Source organism: Lemur catta, chromosome 7 (genome assembly GCF_020740605.2).
Source record: "Lemur catta isolate mLemCat1 chromosome 7, mLemCat1.pri, whole genome shotgun sequence".
Classification (NCBI taxonomy): domain Eukaryota; kingdom Metazoa; phylum Chordata; class Mammalia; order Primates; family Lemuridae; genus Lemur; species Lemur catta.
The window spans coordinates 83201868-83210380 of record NC_059134.1 but is presented as its reverse complement, the minus strand read 5'-3'; the positions used below and the strand labels follow the sequence as shown (position 1 = coordinate 83210380).

Below are 8513 nucleotides of genomic sequence, written 5' to 3'. Positions count from 1 at the left end.
TAATGTATAACTTTGATGTGAACAGAAATTAGTTACCTTTCCCAGGGTTCTTTCAATTTTAATCTTAATTTTTATAGAGTATAGCAAGATTGCCCTCTATTAAAGAAATTTTGAGCAATAGTACATTACATGAGGGACGTATTTGAGAAGACAAGAGAAGCCTTGATATTAGACAGCCTTGAGGCTGACTTTTTAAAATGATGATTGGTTATTATAGAAAAAATTAGACTTGTAATTTATTTAGGCTATTACAAAGTCTTGAAAGCTTGAAGATTAAATATATACAACATCGAAAATGCCCCCATTGTCCCTTAAGAAAGATTTTTCTCAGAGATAGTTTGCACTATTTGATATAGATTAATGTCTGTCCAAATGAGTGTATATCAACAGGTTTAAATCCATCTGCTCACAATTTAGAAGATATAATTTAGATTTGCATGTCCTCATAATGACCTTTTAGAAGAACTCAAAGACACTAGGTCTGTGAGGATTTTAAAAATACTCTAAAAGACACATTTAAATAAGTTTCCTAGGGCCAGGCATAGTGGCTCATGCCTGTAATCCCAGCACTTTGGGAGGCTGAGGCGAGAGGATTGCTTGAGGCCAAGAGTTCAAGGCCAACCTGGGCAACATAAAGTCGACCCCATTTCTACCAAAAAAAAGTTTTCTAATGATAGTGTGTGTGTAGAAACCATTAAAAATGAAGGTTCCTGTCCCCTACCCCACGTTCTGATTTACTACTGCTGGGGTGGAATCCCTGAGAATCTGCATCATTTTTTTTTCAGTGTGGTAAAATACACAAATCTCCATCATTTTTAATCTACACCGCAGATTACACTGAAGAATGTCAGAGAACCACATTTTGAAAAATACTCCTAATACCTCATCAAGTTTCCTTTTGAATAAGACCTTTTTTCACAGAATGTAAGTTCCACGATGGCAGGGATTTTTGTCTTTCTCTTCACTGCTATATCCTTAGCACTTAGTTCAGAATCTCGTTCATATTTGCTTCTCAATAATTTTTATGAATGCCTGAATAAATAAAGTGTTTATTTTGGATACAATAAGTCTCAGTAAAAAATACATTCCAAATATATAATTTTCTTTATACTGTACCTAGTACACTTGACATCATGGTATATACTAAATTTTTTTAAAAGCATAAAAATTTTAATGTAAATTTCTGTATATTTTTACTTGGATATTTAAATCATAGAAGACTGAAGAATAAATTTGTCTTAACAATGAATTGCTCTTTGTGAGATTTCAAATACAGGACTTTTTAAGTTTTCTTATTAGTTAGAGGCTATGGGGTGCTATGGAAGAATTAGAATAAATAGATTCATATTTACCGTAAGCATTTTGTAGAAATATTCTAGTTATCCATAGCCCACCCACATTGTCTTTCATATAAATCATAAATCAACAATGATCCTTCTCATGGAATAGTGAAATACACTGAAGGATTGTTTTACTCTTTTGTTCTATACAAGTTTCAATTAATTAAAAACTAACATATATGATGACCAATATTTACAACATAATAATGTCTGCAGTAAAGTCGTGTGACAATTTTAGGCTGGTAAACCAAGAAATAGACATAAACTATGACTGTTCTAATTTTTTTCCCTTGCCATGTGAAGTAAGAGCTAGATGACCATTGTAATTTTATTGAGGTACCCAGAATTTGGCTTAGATCAACCATTTTCTCTTTTACAAATGAGTTTCTTTTCCCCCAACCAACCAAAATGGATATAGCTTTATTTTTTTCCTGAAGTAATATGTGCAAAGTCTAAAAATTTACCACTGAATATTTAAAGCTACAAACATTTTCAGATTCTTAAGCATTTAATTTCTATAATTGAAAACAAAAAGAATAGTTTGAATTAGTGTTAATAGATTACCCAAATAGCCAATATCCAGTCAAGAATAGCGTTAGTTGATTGCCACAAAACACAAAGGTGAGTACTTAGCTTCCAGAACATGGCGCTGAATATTTCTTCTACCTTACTGGTTGTTATTCCTTGGTCTCCTTTCCTCTGGTATCTCCTCTTCTCCCTGCCTAGTAATGTTGAAGTGTCCCTGTATTTGGTCCTTTGTCCTCTGTTATTCATTCCCTTAGTGATCTCATTCAGTCTTAGGGTTTTAAAAACTATTTGAGGACTCCCAAAATTATATTTCTACTCTAAATCTGTCTTTAAACTTCAGCCTTATTTATCCTGCTGCCAACTCCTCATCTCCACTTGGATGTCCATTAGGCATCCCAAACTTAACATGTCCAAAACTGAATTCCTGATCTTCCTCCTCTAAATCTGCTCCACACAAAATTTTCTCCAGTTCAGTTAATGGCAATTTCAACTCCAGTAGCTCAGGCCAAAAATCTTGGAATCATCCTTGACTCCTCTCTTTCTCTCACACCCTACACCCAATTCATGAGGAAATCTGTTGGCTCTGTTTTCAAATTCCTTTATAGCCAGAATCCATCCTTGTCCCACTACCCCCACTCCTTCTACCATGGCCTGAGTCACTATCACCTCTTACCTAGATTAGTGCAGTAGCTTCCTAACTGGTGTTCTTGCTTTTTTCTTTGGCCCCACACTTTTTAGTCTTTTAACAAAGTAGCAAGAGTAGTCCTGAAAACATAAGTCAGAGTACGGTTCTGTTTGCCTCAAAACCTGCCTACCACTTTACCCTTCCAAAGTCTCATTCTAGCCACACTGGCTTCCCTGCTGTCAGTTAACACATTCGTACCTTAGGGCCTCTGTCCAGCTGTTCACAGTGCCTTAAATGCTCTTTTCCCAAATAAACGTGGTTAACTCTCTCATGTTCTTCACGTCTTGGTTCAAATGTCACTTTCTCAATGAAAAGACTTCTTTAACCATTCTACTTAAATATTGCAGTCATGATCCCACCCCCTAAAGCTACCCTTCAGCACTCCAGGTCCCCCTTGGCCCGATTTTTTTTTCTCTTTTCCAAATTTCTTATTCTTTTCTAATACAAATACGACTACCTAAAAAGTTATATCTATTTATTGTCTGTCTTCTTCCACCTCCCCCCGCCAGTATAATCTCCATGTGGTCAAGATTCATTTACAATATCTCAAGCACCTAGAACAGTACCTGGCATGCAGTAGGCACTCAATGAATCTTTGATAAATATGAAATGAAAAGTAGATTATTTTACCCTTGCTACCAGGTTTTCTTACTTACATTCCAGAATTGTCCCACAGGTTCTGTTTTGAGTTTTTTCAGTTTCTTTCTTTCTTGAAAGAGAAGTCTATTCAAGCCTAATTTTGCTTTAAAACATGGGAAAGAGGCCAGGGATGGTGGCTCATGCTTGTATTCCTAGCACTCTGGGAGGCCAAGGCAGGAGGATTGCTTGAGTTCAGGAGTTCAAGACCAGCCTGAGCAAGAGTGAGACTCCATCTCTACTAAAAATAGAAAAAATTAGCCGGTTAGGGTGGCATGGCTGTAGTCCCAGCTACTTGGGAGGTTAAGGCAGGAGGATCGCTTGAGCCCAGGAGTTTGAGGTTGGTGTGAGCTACGATGACACCACTGCACCCTAGGCCCAGTGAGACTCTGTCTCAAAAAAACAAAAACAAAACAGGGGGCAGAGATCCTCCTTGGGTCTCCACATTATATATTGCTGTATTGTTGAGTACCTTCTCTTGGATCTTTAGCAGGAGAGCTCACTGGTATAAGTTTACGTGACCAGGTCTACAGTTTAACATCCTGAGAGTTTCTTTTTTATGTTTGGTGAAATTTCTGTGCCAGGATAAGCATTCCAACTTTCTGCACTCCAGCTTCTACTTAATGTACTTGTCTTCAGTGTCTTTCCTATTGCAACTTCCTCCTGGGTGGGGAAGAACCCTATCACTTGCTGACTGCTGTTTGATGTGGGCATGCTTGCCCTGAGGCCTTCCAACTCCTGTGAGTAAAATCTTGTGACTATCCTTTCTGCCACTCCTTATTCTTCTCAATAAGGAGTTGAGAGTTGGAGTCTGCCAAATCTCCTCTACTTAGCATACCAACATCCTGCTTGCTTTGGAAGAGAAGTTAAACATCAGCTCTGGTGTCTTTCTTCAATCTGGTCTAATTCAATACTCTGTTTAGAGACATGTTTAAAGTTTAGAGCATTTGGATCATACCCTCCTTATTGAGGCAGATTCCCCACCTTGTTTATAAGTTCTTTTGGTCTTCTTAGTTGTAGTTTAGCAGGGGCCAATTATAAATTGGTGCTTGGAAATCCAAAAAGTATATAATTTAATAATTACTGGTAGGATGTGTACAAAAATTTTCCATGTCTTCTGCAATTAGGAATAAGCTCCCTAGTGTGCAGGCAGATTGGGGACTGCTGGAATGGGTGACCGGTAGGCCTACATTTAGGCTATAGAGGAAAGGTGAAATCTTGTGCTGACAATACGTGTACCTGAGAGCCCTCCAGCAGCATCCTCAATTGGTTACCACTTAGCTGCTTTTTTTCCTAGAAGTTTTTTTTTTCCCTCAAATCTGAAAGGCATTACCCAAATTATCAAGGTACTAGAGATACCCTGTTATCATTGCTGCTTGAGAGGTGCTTCAAATTAGATTTTTTTCCTTATAATTTTCCAATGTTTCAAGGGAACCATTCTTTCTAGGATTCAATGTCTAGTGCCATAATTTCATGAGATCTTTATTGTGGAATCCAATCATTAATCCTCTCAAAAATATTTATTAATCTAAAAAGTGTGCCAACTACCGGAGGTAGATTTGGGTTCTGTGAGGCTTGAAACTTACTACAAATTTGTGGGCCCTCTTTAAAAAAAAAAAGGCAGGAGCAAGGCTGGGCACAGTGGCTCACATTTGTAATGCTAACACTCAGGGAGGCTGAGGCAGGAGGATCGCTTGAGCTCAGGAGTTCGAGACTGGCGTGAGCAAGAGTGAGACCTCCGTCTCTATTAAAAATAGAAAAAATTAGCCAGGCATGGTGGCACACTCCTGTAGTCCCAGCTACTTGGGAGGCTGAGGCAGGAGGATCACTTGAGCCCAGGAGTTTGAGGTTGCTGTGAGCTAGGCTGATACCAAGGCACTCTATCCCAGGCAACAGAGTGAGACTCTGTCTCCAATAAACAAACAAACAAATAAATAATTAATTAAAAAAAGGAGGAGCAGAAAGAGAAGTGAGAAGGGGGAAAGGAGGTGGGGGAGGGGAGCTATGACAATAATAATGACAATGACAGTGGTGGCAACAGAAACAAAAGTACAAATTCAAAATTAGGTACAGACTTCTCTTTCTGGGAAGAGGGAATAGGAGTACATTTCCCCATTCCTTCTACTAAGTACAATAAAAAACCCTAGATACTATATGTAAACCAAACATGCCTCGACTTGGAAAGGTGGAGAAAAGAAAGCAGACAGATTGGAGGCCTCGGAACCCAGGAATGACAGGGCGACGTTTTCTTTTTTACCTCACATATCCCAGGCTTTGAGCTGAAGAAGCCAGCGACCTGGAAACAGCAACGGGCACAGACAAAACACCTTGCTCTTTCTAGCCAGAGAAGTATGAGGACTTGAAGGTAGGAACTTCTAGTCCTGTCTCTGCCATTAATAGTGACTTGGAATATATTACCTTTAGCTAGCATTATGATTCCAAGTTGGGAAAGGAAAGGAGTTGTGTTTTAAGCAAAGTTTACGTTTCATTGCTTAGAACAGAAATAATTGCACATTATAATACATTTGAAATGAAAGAAATGTATAAAGAAAAATCCCACCATCTAGAAACAACCATTATTAACATTTGAGGCATTTTTTTAGGGTTTTTTAAAATTTTAAAAAATTTGTTTTTAGTTTGTAAGACAATTTTTATTTTTACTTTTTAAAAATGGACATTAATATTCAATATATACTTACATCTTAAAACATTCCCAGCTTAGTGAAAACAAGGCATTCAGTGGCACACTAGCAACAGAAGCTGTTTATTAACTACTAATCATTTTATGAAGTCATATCTATATAAAAATAAACATTAAAGAAAATACATAGACTTAACTGAAGTTAATAAGTGACAAGCATAATTATAAATAAATACCAGATTTTATCCTAGCACTCTGGGAGGCCGAGGTGGGAGGATCGCTTGAATTCAGGAGTTTGAGACTAGCCTGAGCAAGAGTGAGACCTCATCTCTACTAAAAATAGAAAAATTATCTCGTTGTCATGGTGTGCGCGTGTAGTCCCAGCTACTCAGGAGGCTGAGGCAGGAGGATCACTTGAGCCCAGAAGTTTGAGGTTGTTGTGAGCTAGGCTGATGCCACGACACTCTACTTAGGGCAACAGTGAGACTCTGTCTCAAAAAAGAAAGAAAGAATACATACATACCAGATTGCAAATAGGAATCTGCAAAAAGCTTTACTAACTAAGGATTTTCACTCAAAGTAGACAAAATGCATAGTAATCCCAACTTTGCAAGGTAGTGAATTAAAAGATACATTTTCTCCTAATGGAGGACCATCTAACTAACCTCAGTAACATTTTTGGATGAAACATAAAATTACAATTGCATATTTTAAAAGGATTGGTCCAGTTGAGTTTCCTCTCATTTAAATTCCTCTTCCTTTAAAGTGTTAGCAGGAGCATCATTATATGGACAGTCCAGAATGTTTTTGTTTAGTCCATTTGTCTCCTCCTTTTGATCCTCACCAGTATGAACCGTTCAGCTATCTGGGCCCTGGTTGTGTTCATTAACACGTCATTTCCTAGGGACTATTACTCAGCAGCTTTGCCTGCCTTCTTTCCAAGGCCAGTTGTTTATTTCTCTCAATTCTTTGTTGTTGCTTTTCTGTTAGGCTTCTACTTGACTTAGAAGCAAACTTCTCACTTTCAGATGGGTTTGTCAAAAAGGGATCCAATTTAGTAGCCATCTGAAGGCAGTGAAACAACATATTGAAAGTACTCAAGGAAAAAAAATAATAAATAAAAACAAAAACTGGCAACCAAGAATGCTATATCCAGAAAAGCCATCTTTCAAAAATGAAGGTGAAATAAATTTTCTTACATAAACAAAAACTGAGAGAAATTGTTGGTAGCAGATCTGCGTTACAAGAAATACTAAAGGAAGTTCTTCAGGCTGAAAGCAAGTGACTCCAAAGGATAATTCAAATTCACACCAAAAAATAAAGAGCACCAGTAGAGGTAGTTAATTATGTAATTTTAAAAGACAGTATAAATGCATTTTCTCCTTTCTTCTATTAAAAGATTTAAAAAGCTGTTGTAAAGACTGTACTTTCAGGAATCATTTCTATAGTTCATTATTAGAGAAGTTTCTCTTAATGTGTAGAGCACCAAAAAAAAAAAAAAGCTATCATATAAAATGTATATAATGTATTCTTAGGCCTACACCATACAAAAATGTAACATATATGTAATATCTTTGCCATTAACAACACAAAGGAGGTATGTGGCAGGAAAACTACACTAGGCTAAGAATATGAGTAGAGATTGTAAAGTAATATTAATAATCATAACGATGTATTGTTGGGCTTGTTATATCTAGAGATGTAATATATATAATGATAATACCACAAAAAGGGGGGCAGGGAATAGAGCTATGTAAGAATAACATTTCTATATATCACCAGAATTAAGCTCATATAAATCTGAAGCTGATTCTAATAAGACAGGATTAGTTCCCGTATAAGGGACACCAGAGGAGCTTGACTTCTCTCTGCCATGTGAGAACACAGTAAGAAGGCAACTGATTGGAAGCCAGGACAGGAGCCCTCACCAGAAATGGACTCTCTTGGCCTTCATCTGGGACGTTTAGCCTCCAGATCTGAGAAAATAAATTTCTGTTATTTAAGCCACCCAGGCCGTGGTATTTTGTTATGGCAGCCTGAGCAGACTAATATACTGGTGCTCAGCTCTAGCAGTCAGAATGATGACTTTTCATATTTCTCATGTGGATGCCAGATTATTTGTTCATGAGCAGTATGAGCATGCTTAGAAGGTAAGTTTTTGCTTTGCAGTGCTTTTGAATGGTGCTTTAATATATAATCTTTTTGATAGTGAATTGTTTGCCAACTCCTGTGATAATGTTAATGCATTCACTTTAGCATCAGCTGTAAAACACCCTAACTTCCTGACTTCTATTTAAGTCAAATAACATTATCTTATAGTAAACTCAATGGAGGACTGGCATTGAAAAGACTTTCCACTGAGTGGCCCATACACAGTTTTTAAGCCATTGATAAAGTCTAAGTAAAGAGGGCTAATTAAAATTTATTCTAAAGCCAGATTCTGTTAGCCTGTTTCGAGTGTTTTGACTTCTCTTGCTTCACTGCTCAAAAATTCCTGCTTTCTGATGATAGCCCACTCACTAACTTCGATGGTTTAAATAGAAATTAAATTTAAGAATTAATAGACTCTGGTCTGCTGTGAAGTAAGCACAGTGAGAACTAAGAGTGATACGTGAAAAGGATGGGTACTCTTCAAGACATTTTCTTTTTCTTTCTTTTTTTTTCTTTTCTTTTTTTGAGACTG

At 37.2% G+C, this 8513-nt stretch overlaps 1 pseudogene; it reads left to right on the top strand.

Annotated features, from left to right (window-relative positions):
• The first annotated feature begins 7247 nt into the window (after positions 1 to 7247).
• On the top strand, positions 7248 to 7334 carry LOC123643008 (annotated as a pseudogene).
• Positions 7335 to 8513: the final 1179 nt, after the last annotated feature.